The sequence below is a fragment of the Motacilla alba genome, chromosome 1 (genome assembly GCF_015832195.1).
Source record: "Motacilla alba alba isolate MOTALB_02 chromosome 1, Motacilla_alba_V1.0_pri, whole genome shotgun sequence".
Classification (NCBI taxonomy): domain Eukaryota; kingdom Metazoa; phylum Chordata; class Aves; order Passeriformes; family Motacillidae; genus Motacilla; species Motacilla alba.
The window spans coordinates 54,007,183-54,029,562 of record NC_052016.1 but is presented as its reverse complement, the minus strand read 5'-3'; the positions used below and the strand labels follow the sequence as shown (position 1 = coordinate 54,029,562).

At 35.6% G+C, this 22,380-nt stretch overlaps 1 protein-coding gene across 5 annotated transcripts in view; it reads right to left on the bottom strand.

The window, feature by feature from the left end:
• Positions 1 to 22,380, bottom strand: part of SGCG (sarcoglycan gamma) — a 106,449-nt gene that overhangs the window by 61,046 nt on the left and 23,023 nt on the right. For 2 of the 5 annotated variants that reach the window (XM_038159568.1, XM_038159550.1), the window contains exons 2-3: positions 14,490 to 14,581; positions 12,568 to 12,696 (exon numbers count right to left, since the gene is read on the bottom strand). The gene's annotated coding sequence lies outside the window, so the exon portion shown is untranslated. Of the gene's footprint in view, positions 1 to 12,567; positions 12,697 to 13,558; positions 13,944 to 14,489; positions 14,582 to 22,380 lie in introns of those variants that run through there. The other 3 variants (XM_038159559.1, XM_038159541.1, XM_038159577.1) reach the window with 2 other exon arrangements.

Below are 22,380 nucleotides of genomic sequence, written 5' to 3'. Positions count from 1 at the left end.
TCCAATCCCTTTGAGAAGATGGCATCTCATGGGCCCTGAGTAGAGGATAAAAAATGCGATAGTGAACAATTTGCTTTAATGAACCTAATTGTGAAATAGATTTTGCCCTCTACAGTCCAGTACACTTTTCCCCCGTAGTAGCTGCTCTTCAACATGACTTATTTTTTCCTCAAAGGACTGCAAGTACACCAGATACATAACGTACTGCCATGAATATCAGAACAGAAATCATTGTAGTCTTCTGGCTGTGAGGTTTCTCTTTCTGAAGTACAAGCCAGAGTTGATTAATTCCTCTAGATCCCTCTTTTTCCTCAATTGTGGATTTAAGAAAGTGTTTCTTACCAGGCTAGGTATGAACTTTAACTGCCTGTGTTTGTATGGGCAAGTCTTTAAACAAGTAGCATGAGCTCTGTAGCACCAGCTCAGGTAGAAGAAAGGAAAATACTTATGTAAAAGGAATGCTGAGAGCCGTCTTTTTCTTATGGAAAGGCTAGTAGAATCACCCTTCTTTGTCTCCTTATAGTTTAATAAAAATCCTGTCTTTATGAAAAATAAGAACCATGTGCATTTAATCTCCTTATAAAGGGCTTTCTCACTAGGAAGGACAAAATAAACACACAGGGATGTCTTGAGGATTTAATAAATTTTCCTACTCTAATTTATAAAATGATAGTTTGAAAGAATTATAAAATTACTTAACACTGCATCCTCTCTTATTCTGATAATTTGATCCTTCCAGGTGTCAAAGGGCTTTTCTTCAGGTGGAAGTTGAAGGTTTCCCTTGGGGTTGTCATTCCTTGCAAGTAATAAAGGTTTACAAAGCAATTCATGTATAATCTGACACTTCAATGAGAGAAATGAAGAGAAGGTGGCTGTCAAATTTACAGAACTTTTGCTATAATCTACCACAGGTAGTTTTTGTTCACTAGCATTTTAGCTCTTTCATTCAGTGACAGCTAAATGATTTCCTTATTCAGAAGAGATGTGCACATTACACTGTATGCAGATAAAGCCTTTCCATTCAGTCCTTGTTATAGTTAATTACTGTAAAAGTCTGGCATTGAATTCTGAAGGTCATTGGCAAGTAACTTGGTGACCAAAATTTTGAATAAAACATCGAATTAGAGAATTTTGTAAAATTTCATATACACAAATCTAATACCAAAAAAGGACATGATGGTTACAGACTACAGTATATAAATTGTGTTATCTTATGTGATCTATCCCAGACTTCCAATATTTTATTATTACTAAAAACAATTAATTAAGGCAAGACAAAGTCAGTTGAAATAAGAAGTTAAAACATCACAATTAAAACCACATATTTACTCAGACCAAGACTTAGCAACATCTTGCTGTATATCTGCCTACCCAAGGAGGTCAATCATACTTGAGGAAATTACTAAGATTATAAAATCCCGCTGTGGAGAACAAGAATGCCATGCGTTATACAATTTCAAATCACCTTCTCAGAGAAAACTTATTGCCTTTATAAAAGGGGATAATTCCTCATTTGAAATATAAAATGTTTTATCAGCTTGTACAGAAGAAGTGAACTGTTTTATATCATGACATACCTCTACAGGGCTATATAATGAAAATGTATGTTTTTACTTAGATTTGCATGTAGGGCACAAAAGATGCCATTGTAACTGAAAAAAAATCTGGAATGTGCACTGATATTTATAGATTAATTTTTCTTAATTCCCTTCTATAGCCTTTTCATTAACAACTTTAAATGGTAAATTATTAGAAAATTCTAGTGAAAATAAAACATATTGTGCCCTTTAGAGATATATTTCTGTTTTGTATTTGAAATTTGAAGACTGGCAAATGAAGACACTTAATGAAAATCAAATTTTTACTCTTGATACCATATTTTCACACCACAAGCTGTTGTACCTGCAAAAGCAACACATCCTGACCTGCTAGAAAGTGCTGGACACAAAATAATATGTGAGTCTGCTGTTCATTTCCAGGACTGCTCTAGAGAAGTCTTCTTGTATTCTCAATTGTATATTAAACTCTCTACTGTCCTCCAGAGAAAAACTCTTTCACTTAGAATTACAATATCATCGGCAAGTCCAGAAAATCACAGCACTTGAGAGACAGATACAGAAAATATATGTTTTTAAGACATTGCCTTTGTTCTTTAAGAGAAACTGTTTTTCACATTGCATTACAATGGACTATGGAGATGTCCACAATACCTCTGGAATTTCTAAGCTTATTGGAAATTATTCTGTTAAATGGCTGTAACTTAAAATATTCTTCCCCAATTGCTTGCGAACATCTGATAGTCTCTGTTTGCTTACTCTACATTTTACTTATTCATAAGTGACTCTTCCTTTACAATCCCTTTATAACCATTTCTAAACACAACAAAGGTTACATTTTGGCTTAAACTTACTGCCATTTAAATTGTTGCTCTTTTGTCTATTCAAAAGGTGAAGATAGGGATCATCTACCTGGGAGTATTCTCTGACAATGAAAAAATTCTTCCTGTTTGAATATAAAAACTAATAGGAATTGCATAATATTTGAAGATTTATTTGTGTTTCTCATCACTATTCTACTCTGTACTCAAGCTCTTGGAAGAATGGACAGTGGGGATATATTGTAGTAGTAAAGCTAAAACCATGCAGTTAGCAATACCTAAATATATTGGAAGTTCTTGGGGCTGAAAATTAAGATGAAGCCATGTCTGGTGCTATCTTGCTTCTTTTACCAGAAAGGTAAAACTTTTACCTTCTAAACAGGAATGAGTAACATCCTGATGACAGAAAACTCACTATTATCAATTGAATTGATTTGTCCCAAAATATCTGCTAATGATTTTTTTCTCATTTGGGACATTTCTTCAGAGCCATCCTCCAGAATGAAAAGGTATATAAATTTTCCAGATCTCCTCAGAGGGGAACATTGATGTTAACTCCTTTAGGATTTTCTTTTTGATATCTTTGTTCAGACACTCAAAACACAAATCTTCAGTGTATATCCAGTACTCAAATATACAGTATTGATACTCGAAAACAAATACAAGTAAATTATAAAAAACCCAAGCCCACAAAGGAACTGAATGAATACTTCTGACTACATGAACACACTCTTTGTAAAGTATCAGGTTAGATGGTTGCAACATCAATCGCCAAAAATATTATTCACTGTATTTAATAATTTTTAACACCAATGGTAAATGATTGTTATCCAACTCTGTGCATCTTCTGTGTAGGAAGGTATTCAAGTCTACCTTCTCTGACCATTTTGCTAAAAGCCATGGAGGGGAAAAAAAATCACTATCAAGACCGTGATTCCTGTATGTCTAGGTACATACAAAGTCATTCAGGAAGTACCACAAAGCAGAGTTTCTGTCTCTATGGCCTAAATACTAATTTAACACCTACAAAGTTGACGTGTGATAATTTAGAGCGTCCTAACACAGGAATTCTTAGATGTTACAAAAAGCCACAAGACATGAGGGACTGGTCCTCACTACCTCTGATCATGAAGCAGGTCACACATGGTACTTGAACATATAGGACATCTTTTATGAACGCAGCAGTAATATTCTGAAACAAATTCAGGATTTGTGTTGGGAGGTAATGGTTTCATCTGGGAAGAGTGCTAAGAAAGGGCAAACTCAAAGCCCAGTTTGTGCTCATCACTTAAATCAGCAGCAAAGATGAAACTAAAGTTAGTAGCAAAGTACAGAGGGAATAAAGAGACTAGGGTACAGGACCTGTGTGTGTTTGCTGTTGCTTTCAACTGTGTCAGAAAATCATTTAAAAGCAGCAAAGAAACAGTGAAAGCTGAATTAATAATTTGTACTATAACCAAAAGTAGTGATGAGGACTAATTCTGTACAGGTTTGGATGTTTGGTCAAGCACCCACATCAACACAGTAATCTCGTTACTTTTGCTCTATCCATGTGCTTTATAAAAACGTCCTGAGCCATATATAATACACAAGAATTAGGTAGCTTCAATTGTGTATTCTGACCCAGTAGATATTATTCACACGTCAACAGAAGGTACCACAACAGAGTTTTCCTCTAATGAGGGCATTATCTCACAAGACACTTTCAATAAACTTGAAAAAACTTTTAATGCCTTTACTATGCTTTTACTTCATCATAGTCAAAATTGACTGCAAAGTCAAAAAGATAGTGGGGAAACTGGGATGGCAGCAACTTTGAGGTGAACAACAGTAAGTTGAATTCTGTCAGTTCAATTAAAAAAAAAAAAAAAAAGAAAATTCAACCAGAATAAAATATCAATAGACAGCAACCATTTGTAGAGTAACATTTTACACAGCTTTTAAAAACAGATTACATTTAAAAATAAAATTTCTTTTCTTGCAAGTGGAAACACTTGATAAATAGGAGTACTTATTTAGCATACTATTTATTTGGAAATAACATCTAAGAACTCCCCTTAAGTTATCACATTCAAACTTTTATTAAATCAGGTCAGCAGTACTACTCTTAACCTAGATTATTAAACAGAATTCTAGCTACTTTAGAGTGGTTTTCCTGTCTCTGGATGTCACGGACATTAAGAGAAGAAGTTTATTTGAGTATCGGACAAAATGGATATATCCCATGGTCTTTTTACTGCCATTTAAATTGCTGCTCTAAATCAGGTTTCTTTGCTCTGTCTTGTTACTGTGAGACTTGGATGCTCTTAATTACCTTTAATTCCTCCTTTATCATCAGTGTACAGTCTCATAAGAAAAGAGAGAACCATAAAGTTTTCCTTTCACACACACTGAAGTTAAACTTTGCAGACAGGATCTGGTAGCTAGTCAGTTTGAGTTGCTGCAAATAATAGGAAAATCTGTGTACAAAATTTCTCAAGCGCCATTAAATGCAAGTAAGAGTTGTTTTGTGGCCTTCAATTTTCCTTCACTGGAGACAATCAGAAATCTCAAAACACTTGTAGGCCTATTTTTTTAAAAAAATTTGTTGTCATTAGTCATGCTTTTTCTGGTTATTTGTTGCACTTAGAACTGTGACACTGTGACCAGAATTGCAAAGCTAACTTGGGAAGGAATGGGAAAATAATCTTCATTGGGGTCATTGAAAACACATCAAAAGATCTGAAATCCCAAATAAATGTGAAGAAAATTAAAATAATCCCTCTGATGGAGGCAAATCATGAAAGAATCTCTTGTGTCATAATCTTGTATGCATATTTACCAGACAAAAAATAAATTTAGATACTTTTTTAAAAAGCAGTTGCGTATTTTTCTGTTTAAAAATACCTAAAACAATTTTTTTTTATTTTCAACGTGTGGGATAGAAGAGCTTTCCTATTATACCACAATGATTTTGAGCAGCAAGGCCAAAATGTATCTTAAAGAAATAGTGTTCCTAAAACAAGTCCTGTTTTAGAGAGCTTTTAGCAAAAGCTCTTTAATGCTATCCTCAATGTTGTTTACAGGAAAAGTATTTCATGTTGTCAGAGGTGGGAAGAGGTGAGAGTGAAAGCAAATAGCTCTATTTAAGTACATAAAGACATACACGTTGGTATAACTTTTCCCTCTTTTTCCTTGTCTTGCTTCTGCTTTTATGAAAGCGCTACTTCCAGGTAGAATGCTGTTACCTCGTGAGAAGTATACTTCCAGTTCATTTAGTAGACTTCAGCACATTTACAAAATAACTCCCTTTTGTGATGCTTTCCTGTGTTGGTCGTGGACCTTGAAAAGCAGTTTATTTGCATTTAGCCTTGGTAAACCATTTCATGTAGTAAATGGAGTTATACTGCTATTCTGTGAAGCCTTTTTTTTTTTTTTAATTGAAATAAAAATAGACAAAAGGAGGAAGAGAAGTAGATGTAAACTAGATGTAGAGGCTAGAGATGAAAATTAATCCTCAAGTCTTCCCCCCCTAGTTCAAGTGATTCATCACATACATACTTTAAAAAATAAAATAGAATAATTTGACCTTGCATCTGGAAAGTAACAACTGTACCTTTTTTGACAAGTCACATGTAGCTAAACTAAAGATTCAAAATTCATTTTTCAGTAGCAAGGGAAGCAAAATGCTTTCCTATGTATACTGTGTCTCATTACATACTTTAAACCTCTGCCCTTTTCTGAGGAATTTTAAATGTCAATGACTACAAAATGATGTGTTCCCGTTGCTTTGCAGTCCTGGTCATAACAACTTTATTACTCATTTTTACTTACACGGGGAAAACCCATTAAACGTGTATTAGACTCATAAGGACATCACCAAAAGACTTGTACTGCAGAAGCCTTTTTTGGTGATGTTGACTCCAACTGTTTAGGCAGCAACCATCTCTAAGTTTCTGTCTCAGCAACTGTAACAAAGCAATAACGCAATGCAAGAAACAGAAAATGAAGAACATGCAGAAGTGTATGAATACTGGTTTTGATCAGTATACCAGTTCTTGGATTAAAAGCTATGAGAAAGACATAGTTGATCTTTCAGTTAACTGTAAAAACAAATGAAGCATCAACAAAACCCAAATTACCTTTCAAGTATGTAGGCATTCCAAGATAAACTAAAAGATCTCTTATTTGACATAACAAATACACTGCTTGCATTTCAAAGCAGAATCTTCCATACAAAGTATTTAATCCAAAATGGAAATCAGAAGGTATTACTAAAATCCTTAACTTTAGCTCAGAGATGATTTACTGATGTAAATCAAGTAGTACAATCTGAAATATAGAAATTATTTTTCTTTATTTTAAAGATTTCTTCATTTTAAAGATTCTAATTTGTGTAATTGGAAAACAATTCTTATTAGCATCAAATAACAAGCACATTACCTTCTCCAGAAAATCTGTCTGAAGTTTCTTTAGGCATACATAGGAAAAGACATTCAAACACCACAAGTATAACTTGTCTTTTTAAACTTCAGTTAGAGGCTGTTTGTTCCTCAGATTTGGACAGTAGTGCTTGACCCATCAATCAATTTCTGTAGCCTGAGATATTGAGAACCAAGAGCTGCAAATCAGGCTTCCCTAAACTCAAATTCTGCACAAACATACAACTTTCTGATGGCAAGATAAAGATAAGCTATGCCATATCTTTTAGTGCCTGCAGGTTTGCCTAGTTCAGGTTTGCAGAGATTTGGACTGTTCTCCACAAACTGGGTAACTAAACTTTGGCTAGGATAGATCTTGATTTCCTTCTTGGCAGCGGGAGAACAATGTCACACACATTTCTGGAAGGTAATCACTTTTCAGAAAAGCTTAAGTTCAATATACGGACAACTTAGAGATTTCTTTCAGCCCCTGGTGTGCATAAGCAGAGTGCCCTGAAAACTTTAGAATCTATTATTTCAATTTAAAGAAAATGCTGGATAACTTCAGCTGAAATTTAACATCATCTACCACAAGGTGGAGATCTCTTTTGGTAGGGGAAAATGATCTTAAAAATGTTTTTATTTCTTTTTATCTGTGAATTAAAAAAATATGTGATCAGATACATAAAAAAGTCTCCACATTTTAATTACAGTAAAATAAACACTGTGAGTAGACACTTGAGGATAAGAGAAAAAGGTTAAGTAGTGAGTACACCCAGGAAACTAACATGAGATGTGTAAGTGAAGACTGTAAAATACGGGAAGAATGAGGAAGTACCTAGGGATGCTGAAGAAAGTAAAAAAAGAAATTAAGAAAAAAGTACCAAAAGATGGAATCTTTTGATAATCTAAAGGAATATAGATTAATTTTGCTTTCTGCTGCCTTTACCTTATTTTGCATTCTAGCCATTTATACACTTTGCTTACCAAACAATCCTAAATCAAAGCTTATTTCTACATAATTTTTTGAATGCTAGCTTTGAATTTTTTCTTGAGTTAAAGCCATTTGTTATTAGGTGCCTTAGGACTTCTGATATAGGAAGACAGTCATATTAATGTTCTCAACTTAAATAGTATTTTAGATGTTTTCAATATGACTAAGGGAATAGAGCTTTTTTTTTTCTTCCATAAATGTGACTAAAATCAGTTAAAACAAATCACCAACTGTGAATCACAATGCTATCAGTTCAACAGATGTTTAACTAAAAGGAAAATAAAAAAAATAGAATATATATTTAAAAAGTAAGTACTCTCACAGATTGTGAAAGTTGTTACTAACAGAATTTCAAAAAACTATTCAATTCAGAAAGAGTGGAGGGTACTCAAATAAATACAGTGGTTTTATCAAATATAGCTTAGAAATGCTTTTTTCTCTTTTAAGACAATACATTAATAGTCTTATACAACTTTGTCAATATAAGAACTGCATTTCTGTTTTTGGAAGCACTATCTTCACACATGCATTGAACATAATTATCAAATGACTCATGAAATCATTCAAAATGGAATAAACTATTTTGTGATGCAGTTCCGTGTTTAAGCAAGATAACAGTTCTCAGCAGACGTCATCAGTATTCTCATTAAGTGGGAAATACCTACCATAACAGAACAAAACTAGAAGTAGAATGTTACAGGGAATAAAAGTTTTGGGGCTAAGGAAAAAAAAAATCTCTTCTTATAGTAAACAGTAGGGCTAAAAAGTTGGCAAGTTTTTTGGTGTACAGGCTACATCAGGTCTGTTTGAGCATTTGAGACTAGAAAAATGTAGCATGGGCATCACAGGACTACTAGGACTACTAGGTCTTTTCTTGGCCTTGCTGCCCACCCTACAAAGGGTTTGGCTCCACCTCCATAAAATTCTATGCCACACTCATCCATATTACATAAACTTGGCTCTGGGTACCCTCTGGGTAAACTTGGACCACTTCAGCCCTCAAATATGACTTTTTGTAGCACCAGAATATATGCTGGAAGTCTTGGGGTGTACTGCAAAGGCACAATGTGTATCAGGACACTGTCACGTAAATGTGGAGGAAACAAACCTGACACTGCCTTGTCAGCCTCAACTGTGCTGGCTTTTGGGATTGTTCACCATGTTCACTTTCTTGTTTGGCACTCTCTCTTTGGCCAAACTCAAATCAACCTCTTTTTCCTGCACATACTGAAATCTGTCTTGTTATTTTATTATCCCTATTGTGAAAACTGTCACTCAGGCAATCAATAACAGCAACCTTTTCTGCCAGGCGTACAAATATCCTCCTGTGGCTTTTCTGTCCATAGGGAATGCTCATATTAAAGTAATACTTACTGTTAGTTTTTTGGCTTTAAGTTCTGAATCCATCTATTTCCTTCCTTGTATTCCCAAGTAAAAGTCAAATATTGAAGTTAATTCTCATTGACTTACAGCAACTTTACGTGGCTGGAGAATACTGCCAGCTCACCAATCTCACATACTGCCACCAATCTCACATATTTATTAAATTGTGATGCTCTCTTCCATGAACTCTGAAGCACTGCCGATTGGACCAGCTAGTAATACAGCCAGGTGACTAAACAAAACCAGTAATTAATAATAACAATAATTAATAATAACAATAAAGTGAAAAGTAATGAAAATCTGAACAAATTCTGAGAATCCTAGAAAAAACTGGGCTGCAATGGACCTCTGGAGATTATCTGTTCCAGTTCAAAACTGGACTGGAAGAGGCCTTTGGAAGAAGCTTGACATCTAAAGCGTTGCTAATGTAGCCTGATCTGAACCTTAGGGTTCATTACCACAGCTTTGCTCTACTGACTCAGCTTGATTTCAGAGCATTTATTTTTTAAGAAACTCTTCCATTTTATTCTGTTTTCAGCAGTCTGGAGTCACCAGAACATGTTTTTTATTTAATTACTACTGTCTCTCACTTAAAATCCTTTTCTTTAAAACTCAGGAAATTTGGTGCAGTGGAACTTTGCAGACATGTCTACTTCCATCAGGAGCCTCCATGGTTCTCTCAGAAAGGTCTAACAGCTTGGAAATTCAAGGTAGGACCTACATGAAACTTTAACATGAAACAGGCTGTTGCACTCTACACAGTCAGCCTTTTCTGAAAGCCACAAGTATCCACAACTAATAAGGCAAAGATGCAAAAAGTCTATATAAAATTTAGTATCTGGCACTTGGAATACTGGGAAAAGGTAAGGTGAAGTAAAGGTACTAAAATTTCTGTTCCTCAGAACACTGACAGCACAGCAAATAAAAGGGGAGGAACGGAAGAATTTTGGCAGTCATTACTACAAGATGATTCTATCCCTACATTCCTTTATTGAAAATATGTATATACCTGATTCTTACAGGCAACCTTCAGAATATACAGACACACAAACAAACATACACTTTATTGAAAACCATGTGTTTTATGGCTGCCTCCAGCACTATCCAACACTTCAGTACATACCACACTCCACTAAAAAATATGTATTTTAGTTTATATTTCTCTTCACAGTCTTATACAGACTTCATCCACCATAGAAACATAACCAACCATGGCATGAAATACAGCAGCTGTTTAACAGCTTTTGGCAGATATACAGAAAGGTTTAATGAGAAGACTGGCCCAGGTAGCCAAAGCTAAGATGAATTAAATAGTGAGAATACTATTACCCAAGCTGAAAATTTGACCAGGATATTGAATCAACCTGTTATCCAAACTGCCATGATGCTTTTAGCCTGGTTTAATAAATAAAAAAAGCAACCAAACCCCATGTCAATGTCTAAACCATCTGTCTCCTATTCATTTTCCCTACCTCCTTCAATAGTTTTTGAGTTTCTTGGCCAATTTCAACAAAATTAAACACAAAGCAGATGCCTCAAATACTACATCCCTGCAAAATTTCTGAAAATGAGATAACAGAGAAAATAAGAACCCCCGTTTATGTCTTTACCGAGGGACTGCAATGGACATGAAGACCTTATAAAATATCAGAAAACTGATGCGAGAAAAAGACCTTGTAAATGCCTCTGTTACAAAAAACCTTCAGTCACTGCTCATTAAACATGTAAGACAATCAACTCTGAGAAATAAGTCCACAGGAAATCCAGCTTTCTTAATTCCAAGTCATGAAAATAATTAAAAACAGTAAGAGGTTAGGACCTGGGATTTGTATTTCATGTACAAGGCATTACTTTCCACAGGAAGGAAAAAAATCTCATGAGGCTATTCAAGCAAGAAGATCTTTGTACACATAACTTCATCTGCCTTATGATTATGAGTAAAACTCAAAGTATAACATGCTTTAAACTATTGAGTTTTCAACCAGGAAAGAGCTGCATGCTGTTAGCAAAAGCATGAAGGTTTGGAAAAGAGATTTTAAAGTGGTTCCCTCTAATGCTGGGCTTAATTTAGACTCTTTTATTTTTAATTTAACCCCATACACTTGTTCTTAGCCTTTGGTGGTATTCTAGGAGCATTTTTTCTTCATTACATAGTAGAAAGGAGGGGTGTATGTAAAACAACATTTGTTTAGAAGATAAACAGAAATCCATCTCAGCCAAAGTGGCATCATTTGTGACTATCACAAACAAAACTTCCAAAATCTTAACTCATGGCAAACTTACAGAACGTTATGGTACAAAGTTCCTATAGTTCACTCGAATAGACTACTCACTTGGAAGTAGCTGTGCAGACCAAAATTAATCTCTCCAAACACAGACAAGATCAGCCACACTTACCTAGGCCCCCTCCACAGAAAATGGAGACAGACAGACACTTCTAGGACATGATTCACGTCCTCCTCAAGTAAGAGGAGATTTTAGACAGATACAGTAAAAACACCCATATCTCAGTAAAAGGAGCCTAGCTGACTGGTGTTGATGTACTAAAATCACATTCCTACACTTTGGCAATATCCAGTTTTAGGAACTTATGTGCTCATTCAGATTCATGATTAAGTATGCAGTTGCAAGCACCTGTTGGTGGGCAAGACACCAAGTATTATCCAATAAATCATTTGATAATGAGTGAGTAATCCACTGATAACTAGTTGGTGATTTTTTTTCAGGCAAATTATCCACAAGAAAATGTATTTGAATTCAAAGAGATTACAACTTGCAAAACAAGTTCTGTACACACATAATAATATGCCCTATATTAATTCAAGTATGCTTCACAGAAGTTAGAAACAATTTTGGTAACAATTCCTCAGGTGGGAGGTTTTTATTACACCATCAAGCCAAAAAGAAGTGTTCAGCAGAACCATGGATCCATTCTTGACTAAATTTAACTTTTGCTATGTGATAAATAAACTGAGAGAAATCTATCGCTACAAGCATCAAAGGTTTACTACGGCAAATCAGATATTTATGTAAGTACAGTAACATGATACTGTAAAAGATTTAAAAGTTACTAAACTTAAAATTTCTAATTTAGCTTCTAATATTACAGAAGTGCAGGTTTAAACTATGTAACTTTTAACTGTAAAAACAAGTATAAATAAACTATCTGAATTGAAAATAATAATTGTAGTTAAAAATGAACACATAATTTAGGCACTAAAATAAATCACATAAGCATCAAAATGTCCTTAAATACGGACAAAATCAGTCAGAAATGTTGCACAGAAACTTGGACAGGGGAGAAGCTCAATACAACCATGTAACAAGTCAAGAACAAACAAAAAGAACTAATTTGTTAACATGCTAATGTTTTAATACAGATAGAAAAATAAATTTTTAAAATTGTTACTTACCTTGGAGATTTGAAACAATGTGGACTTGTGAAAAAACTACAACCGGTCTCTTTCCAAGAGAGAATTGTCTAACTTTTCCACTACTTTCAGATCTGGAGTGGAAGATATTTTAGGTCTGGCCAAATATCACTGGAAGAAAATTCGTTCACATGTTTGGCTACGTTTTGCATTCCATCCTGTTGCTCTGGCACACAGACACAGCTAATTATAATCTGTGACATAAGCGGTTAATTCTACTGCTAAAACAGTTGTGTACTGACTCCAGAAATGAACTTATGGTAAGACATAACCAATCCATAATGTGCACTGAAATCGCTCAACCTGTCACATAATGCCAACTTCTTTATTAAAATCTGAGAATGTGAGCACTCCATAGAACCTGCACATAAAAACAATTATCAGAGCTGGCTGCTAACAGCAGTCAATGGAAAATTAGAAACAAAAAAGACTTCTGCTTTCTTTTATGAAACAGTATGTAACACCCCAACTGAATTTTAAGAGTTCATTTTCTGAAAACTTTTCCTTTTAATGTTAACATTATTCTAGCTATAATATATACTGGCTGGCATATTAAAAAGTCTCTTTAAAAAAGGAAATACAGGTATTGTAATATACCTATAATAGCACATATAAATTCTATACAAGAACCATACTAACAATTACCAATCTTTCCAAGAAGTTAAGCCTGTCTTGGTATCTAAAACACAGATGCATATATATGCATAGACACACACATAAATACTAGGAGCTATATAAAAAAGTTGCTTATATTACATATTTTCAGATTTCAGACATTAGAGGAGTTATAAGATATCTTTTTTTTCCCCCAGTATCATTAAAGCGTTGAGCTCTCAAACGCAGAAAAAGAATTTCAGTGTGTCACTGCCTACCTACACAAACATTGACCAGCAGACTTCTTGTTCAACCTCAGATATATTCGAATCTGTGCCAGTAGCTTTCCACAATTTAAAAGGCATTATAATATACATACGTAAGATTTACAGAATAAAAGGTCTGTGCTACATGAAGCATTGCAATCATCACCCACGTTCGGACAGTCTCATTTCTCAAAGCACTACATTTCCTTTTTCTCAGCCTTGTGCTCACACTGTCACCACGCTTTAGAAGACAAAGCTCCTATCACACATTTAACAGCTGCAGATCATAAATTTAGGACTGACACAAATCCAGCTGATCACAGGCTTACAAGAAACTTTTTTCCCTTCATGAGTTCTGTGGCCATAAATCCTTTATCAGACTCTGTTTACATACACAAATGGTGTTCTTTTCTCTGCTAAGAAATTAATTCACTGGTATCTGCCAAAAATGACAAATATTTCCAGTAAAAATATTTATCAATATTTTTTAAAACAGATTTTGTATTTAATCTCAGGGTTGTATGAAAGAAAGTGTGAGGAAAGCATTTGTATGTTGTATTAATACCAAAGCATTTCTTTAATTGAAATTCCTTTTAAATATTAGAGGAAGAAACCTATAAATGATGGGAGTGGTTTGAAAGGTTCATTATTTAGTCATTATTTAGGTAATTGGGAATTCATGTCTAGGGATTTTCTGCAAAATCTTTTGCCCATTCTTGGAGATAATCAGAGGATCAGGTAAAACTGGGTATATGACCCTCAAAACCCCAAAGCTTTTAGCTACATTTATAACATGCTTTCTTTTGACATATTTGTAATTTGATTTCTGAACATATAAAAAAGATCGACTATCATAGTGTCTAGCTATTGAAAGATGAGGTCCTACTGCTCAGGATCTAGCCTATCTCTTTATGACAGAACTTTGTGCTATTTTCCATATACGATTTCTCTTTACTAGTCTAGGTGTCTCCTTTGTCCTAGTCTCCCACATAATTAATTTCTGCAAAGCTAATACTTGAAAAAATGAAAAGAACAAATAAATACCTCAGTTAGTAACTTCTGAAGTTCTCATGAAGTAGGACTGAAGCAAGAGCAACTGTCAGTGAGTTCTGTACCATCTGAAGGCAGCTGTCGTCCTATTTAAATGCACAGAAGGGAAAGAGAAAGCAAAATTTTGCTTGAATATGGAGAAAAAATAACATATATTCATGAGCTGCCCTCCTCACTACTTCAACTGACATCTTACAAGTGATAGGCCAAAATTCACTTGGCTTAAAACTGTGATACAAACAAATGAAACACTGTACACCCAAGAGCTGTTTGGACTGCAAATGTTCATGACAGCAGAGTTTACAGTAAATGCAAAATAAACATTAGTCAAAAATCTATGTGCAAAATAATACAAAATATTTCTGTTGCAACTATAAGATTGGAATCCATTAGTATAATGAACAATAAATTCAATTATGGGACTACATTGCATTTGTACAAAATCTAAATCTTTCTCCCTCTCCCCCCTAATTTTCTGCACAGTTCAAGAATGCTGATATCCCATTCTTCAGCCCAAAACTGAAAACCTTCTTTTCTATTAGATTTTGAAAGTAAATGAAAGTCCATGACTTAGTCCTGGAAAGGTAATTAATCAGACATATTTATCTTCCACATTGTCAGAGTCCACCCATACCAGCACCTGACTAACTAGAAGCACTTGCAAACTCATCTCAGGAAAAAAACCCAACAGAAACGATGGTTTCAATATTCTGCTACTTTAACTGATTCTACATATTTTCCCTCTCTTTTTTTTTTTCCTAAACGTTTGATGTATGCCTGTAAGATTTCAAAAACATCAGCTTATTTCTCAAAGTACAAAACAACACAATGATGGAGAAGACACTATCAGGTATCAGTTTAAGTAATTCATCCAACTAGAAAGGACATAGAAGACATTTGGTCCTGTCAGATATTTTTCAAGTCTGTGAGATGTTTAAAGACTGTGATAAGCAGTGGAAAGCAGAGGGTATTTAAGTGGTGATAAGGATTTGGTAAGCAAAGGGTATTTAGGAAACAAGACTATTCTAGCCTGTATAGGAAATGGAATTTATCTGAAATACTGTGATAATGTGGAAAACACTTAAAATAACTAAAATTAGGTTGTACAGATGTGTAAATCCAGATGATAGCAGAGATCTTTTTCACCCTAAAAGATTATATGAAACAGGAGTTTTTAGATATGAAATATTAAAAGATACTTTGGTAAAGGTTCAGAAAGGTCAAGCAGTATAGCAAAAGCAAATTTAAAGATAAAATGGCAGAAACCTTGGGGAAAAAAGTATGAATGCAAAACCAAAAATTAACCAATTTCTAAAACAACTGAAGTGGGGGATAAATGTAATAATGGCCAGAAAATATTAAAAAGTAATTATTTACCAGAAATCTCTGGACTACCAATAACAGAGGAGAAATGTCCAAGTATCCTCTATTCTTGTTCTCAGGCATTTTAGTTACTCATGAGCTTGAATACTGATGCCACAGAAAAAGCACCTTTTCAAAAACAATGTTTTCCTGTTCTCCTGACTTCCCACGACGTTAGAGACTCCACTGTGACATCAAGCAAGAAGTGTTGGAAAGAATTTTTCTACTGTTTCCTTCCAAAGTATTTTAAATTTGCTATATTTAATGTGCTTTTTAACTTTTTATGGGATAAGACAGATGATCATTTACTGATAGATTGAGACCTTGCCTCCTCCTAAGGACAGGGCTATGGTGAATATTTAAAATGGGATGTAATCTGCTAAACCTGAGCAAAAGAGTGAGCTAAAAGAGCCTTATATCTTTCCCATATAAACAGAGAGAAACACTTGAAAGTTACTCTTACATCAATTAAATCTATAAAAATGCAATTGTTTTAAAGAGTTACAAAGTGGAAAATATTCCAACAGGAACCTTTTAAAATATCAACGTACGACCCAAAGATATAAGGCTTTAAGGGAGATCTGCTTAGACCATTCCATTACATGATTACATGATATCTATAAGGAGGTTCAAAACAGCTTTGAAAGCTGGAATATCTATGTTTCATTAGAGAATGAACAACAATAAACTAAAAGAGAAAAATCTGAAAAGTAGTATGCATGACAATATGAAAATTAAAGAACTTGTAAGTATCCAACTGCCTCGTGTCAGTGCATGGCAGGTCTGGTTTCTAGGAAGTTTTTGCCTGATCACCCCAACAGTGTTTCAATTGCTGCTTCAGCTCTTAGGCTTCTGTTCCTTGCTGCCACACTGCTTTTCTCTATCCCATTTTTTGATGTGTTCTGTCACCTTTCCTCCCCAGTACACTCAGTGGGTCCAGAAGAAGAATCTTTTTCACTTGTTGTTCACCAGCTCTACTCAATCTCTTTTCAAATTAATGCAGACACAAAATTAATTTATACAGAACTGTTTCAAACTGTCACAGAGGGCTAGTTAAGGTTTTTTTTTCGGGGAAAGGATGTGTTAAATGGTATCTTCTACTTGGATTGCATCTTCACACACTCTGATTAAAAAAAGATTTCATTTCTGTGAGTATAATTCTGCATGAACCTTTAAAGAGATTACGTAGTGAAGCAACAAGTGAAAAACTGCATGTGTACTCTGTGCTCACCACTGTACTCCATGCAAAGATGAGCCTGACAGCTGCCTTGGAATATAGCTAAGTAGGGATAAATTTATATTTCAAGAGCAAACAAGACAGCTCATGATTGTAGACCCTTCCAAAGAGCCAGCTGAAAAGATTAATTTGGAGTCTGCAGCTTATGCAGACTGGAAGACGCAATGGAGTGACCTTGCTATAGCACAACCTTAAAAGCAGAAAAAGTTGCCTAACTAAGTATCAAGGAGGAAAAATCCCACCAAACACTACATATCCAAGTAGATTTGTAATGATTTTGTCCCATTGTGTTGTTGGTATAATTCAAGCATTCTCCTAAGCATGAAGCAGAAATACTGTTAGCTTGAGGAAGTTAATTGTTAGCTTTTTCTCAGGAAGGAAACCAGAAATGTTTTTTCTTTGGTATACTTACCAAAGCATATAGAAACATATACTTTGGTTCATATGAAACTCACAAATATTCTGGACAGGAGGGTGGAGAAAAGCACTTTTTAATAGGTGTGCTATTTCGTGCACTGGGACTTTTATTTTAGGACATGATTCATTGTGCACCTACTCACAGCTCCACCAGCAAGCACTCTGTGACAGGCAGAATAGTGTATTTACAATTCTATTCTGTACAGTATGTCAAATCACTTCTACAACAGACGTCAACAGCACTGACAAGAAACAGAGAACCACATTTCATGTTCTCTGGTCATAACATTTCCTCTTACATCATCTGGTCTTTACTAAAAACAAAACCAAAACCCCAAATGCACTAAATGTCCAGAGCAGGATGGTCTAGTCTGCCTTGGGATACCTGAATTCTGAGGCATTCAAGTGAAACACATGGCTGTCACCCAGTACAGGTGAAACAGAAAATGGAATGACTGTCCCTCCATGGTAGAACAAGTTTGCTAGGTCTTTGAAGCCCTGCCTCTGTACCCATATTCTCATATCACATAATGGCTTGTACAGATACAAACCCTAAAAAATACAATTATTTTAATACTATCTTTTGCTTTCTTCCTATTTCTTTTAACGTCTTTAATTTTTCTTGCTTCCTTCCCTATTCACTGACAGAGCAAAAGTACTGGTGATCAAGAGATATAAAAGTCTGCCATTTTATTATTAAATGTTACATTTCAGTAACATAGCATATATTTAACTCTGAGAAAGAAAGCTTCTATGTAATTTGCATTTAAAACAAAAGCATATAAAGAACATAAAACTCTGTTTAAATCCAGTTATATAGTGTCTACTTCATTAGTTAGAATAGTATTCCCATTCAGTACCACCATGCATCTTCCTAAAAAGAAAAAAAAAGTTAAGGCACACAAGAAAAATGTCTCCAGTTTCAAAAGATTTAGAAGAAGAGAAGTCAAACCATGGAAATTACAGTGCTCTGGCCAGAACCCTATAACAGGAACCATTGTCCCAGAACTTGTGCCCTGACAGATCCAACAATCAGAATTTAGTGGATTCTAATTTTATATTTGGAGCAATTGACTATTAAATTGTGGAAGGAATCTGCATTAGTTTAATTTTCTTGCAACTTCAGTCTTCAATAAAGTGATTAAAAGATTGAAATCTATTTAATACTGTAAAAATACAATATTAAAACAGTGCTTCTTCCTTGTTAAACCAGAGGGAAAAGTTATTTTAGGATGGTCATACTACAGATCAGTATGTATGCTCAAAGGAGAAGTAAGACTGGCTGTTCATTATAAATAAATGAACGCATTCTTAACAATTTGTTATGAGACCTAAAGAGAACTTCTTGAAATTCTTTCGTTGCACATGTTCAGCTTACAAAGTACTTCAGCAAGTACCAAAAGTACTTGCAAAAAAAGCTCCCAAGAATTAATGTCTTGCAGTCAATGTAGGAAAAGCTTTTATCCAACACTGATTATCTCCTGTGTTTTTTTTTTTTTGGTAGCCAAGAAAAAGCAATGTTCCCAAAACATTTACTTTTCCCTTAAAACTATGCTATAAAATGCTGAATGATTAATGATTTTTCCTTCACAAGTTCCCATTGTAAAGCTGTTCTGAAGCAGATTACTATTAATTTTGCAATCAAAATCATACTACACCCTATGACTCACTAAAAGAATGCCAGGGAAAAAAAGCCCTAGCATTCTAAAATGCCAAAAATGGGGTGGAGGGTGAGAAAAGGCACAATAAAAAACATTTTTCATGCTACAGAGTAGCATTATCTGGGGCCTAAGCCCCAGATATATGAGCTATTATTCTGGAAACTAGAAGTATGCAGCATAATATATCATTTCCATTTTTGACTGCAAAACTGAGTTTCTCACTTTTAAATTCTCAAGAAATAGTTAACACATGCACTGTACAGGTACAGAGTCAGCCCAGCAAAACAGTTCACACCCTGAAGTCCTGGGCAATCTTTGGTTAACCAAACACAGCTACACATTGGGTTTGCATGGACAGGTTTTGATAGCACAGGGGCTACAGGGGTGGCTTCTGTGAGAAGTTGCCAGAAGCTCCTCCCGTGCTTCAAAACAGATGTGCTGCTGGCCAAGGCTGGGCCAATCAGGAAGGACAGTAATGCCTCTGGAATAACATATTTAAGAAGGAAAAAACAGTCATTGGGCAGATGTAACTGCAGCCAAAGAGTAGTGTAGTGAGAATATGGGAAAGGAACAGCCCTGCAGACACCAAGGTCAGGGCAGAAGGAGGGGCAGGAGGTGCTCCAGGCATTGAGCTGAGATTCCCCTGCAGCCCTTGGTGCAGACTGTGGTGAGGCAGCTGTGCCCCTGCAACCCATGGAGATCCACAGCGATGCAGAGATCCACCTGGAGCCCACGGAGGAGCCCACACTAGAGCAGGTGAATGCCTGAGAGGAGGCTGTATGACCCCATGGAACACCCATACTGGAGCAGGCTCCTGGCAGCAACCTGCAGACCCATGGAGAGAGGCGTCCATGCTGGAGTAGGTTTCCTGGTAGGACTTGTGACCCTGTGGGAGACCCATGTCGGAGCAGGCTGGGCCAGAAGGACTGCACCCCATGGAAGAGTGACCCACACTGCAATAGTTAGTGAAGAACTGTTGCCCATGGGATGGAGTCACATTGGAGAAGTTCATGGAGAACTGTTGCCTGTGGTGGGAGGGACCTCACACTGGAGCAAGGGAGACTATTCTCCCTGAGGAGTGGCAGGAACAGCATGTGATGAACTAACTGTAACCATTCCCTATCTCCCTGTACTGCTAGGAAGGAGAAGGTAGAGATGAGAAGGAGGGAGAGGTAGGGGAAGGTGTTTTTAACATTTGTTTTTACTTCTCATTATCCTGCTCTGATTTTATTAGTAATAAATTCAGTAATATCCCCAAATCAAGTCTGTTTTCCCCATGATGGTATTTGGTGAGTGATCTTTCCTGGTCCTTATCCCAACCCATGAAACCTTCATTTTATTTTCTCCCTCCGATCCAGCTGGGAAGAGATAGAGGAGCTTTGGTGGGTGCAGGGCATCCAGCCAGAGTGAACCCACTACATATTATAAAATAAAACTTAATTGATGATTTCCCAAGATCACTCCATGAAGATTACACATGAAGAATGTGTACTCAACCATATTTAAGAATGCAAGACCAAAGTACTTAACTCAGAGTCACTTTTCTGGATCAAGATGATTGTCCTCATAAGGCGGACAAAGGAAGCTCAGCACTTAGCTCAGGAGTTTTTACATCTTCTAACATTTCTAAGAAGACAAAATGAGGCCAATCCAAAGGAAGCAGAAAATGGACAAGCAATTTTTCTTATCAACCACCATAACAAAATAGCAATTTCTGCTCCTGCTTTCTGTAGAAAAAAAATGAACAGCCCTTAAAGAGCAACAGTAGAAAGCTAGAGAAAATAATTTTTAAGAATTTGGTTTGACATTCTGAACTTGTATTGAAGCAGAGCCTTAGTACCAAAGGCTAAGTCACAGCTCCTGATCCATAAGATCTTTTTTGAGCTACTATTCATAAGAAAGACCACAAAAATAACAATAATAATGTTGTTAGTATACCTCGACTATCTGTTTGCCCTACTGAGATTTTAGCTTTGCCAAAATACAAGCACAAAAATTAGGCACATGAGAAGTGAATTTAATTAGGAACTTGCCATCTGGCATAAGCAAGCAAATGTTAAGAGGCGCCCTTTTAATATGAAGAAACTATAATCAACCAGGGAACAGACTATAAGCTATTTCCCGTTTGATTGAAATGCTTAAATTAACTATGGGAATAGTGTAATTGTCTAGTACTTTGAAGGGTTATCCTCGAGGCTGAGCTGTAGGCAACCACAGCAAGCAGAGTAACCATAGTGGAAGTGTTGACTTAAAATTGACAGATTTAAACTGATAAATTTTGGCAGTCTTTAAGAATATGACATCTCAACTTACTGAGCAGAGTTTCAATATACTTGCAAAATAAAGTGTTGCATCAGTTTAAACAAGAAATATAGTAGTGCTATCTGGAGCAATGTTTATTACAATATGGCATTCCATTCTAACAGGCTATTTTGAAAAATAATAAATATTAAAGGAAAAACTAGTATGGAAATAGACAACAAAATGAAGTAGGCTCTACTTGGCTGCTCTAGTTGTGCAAAATAGGACACAATTTGTTTTATTTTAGTAAGAAACATTATTACCAAATGCCCAAGTTTCTCCTCTAGTGAACCTGTGATTCATAATAGTTTCACAATTACTAGTCAATGTAATTGACTAGTAGGGAATATATTCATTTTAACCATAATCAGAATGTATGGTTAAAAGTCTTTTCCCATGTTATTTACTCAAAACATTTAATGTCACATCTTTATTTCTCACACTTCACTGGCTTTGCATCAGCTGAAGTGACAACAGCTGCATCCTAGTTGGTATGATCATTTCATTTACTGTCTGGATAACTACACAAACAGGCTGCTTCATTTTCAGCTGTGCAGTCAAATACCCAGCCCATCAACTGTTAGAAAATGGTTGCATGGCTAAACACAAAGCCAAGGCACAGATCAGCCCCTCCAGCAGAAAACAACTTCCAGAAATGCATTTCCCAAGGTAAAGGTATCTGACTATCTACTGTGATGACCCACAATTCCCCTTAAGGGTGGCTGTCACACCTACTCTGTTATGGTGTATTAATTCAGCAGATAAGCACCAAGACCAGTCTAAAAGTGCATTGTTCTAGTCAGCTGTTGTACCAAACTGAATGGACCCCTTTATGCACAGTATAACTAGCTGCATATCCAGCTTAACCATGTCTTAGAAACATCTCTACTTTTTCTAGCACTTTCTA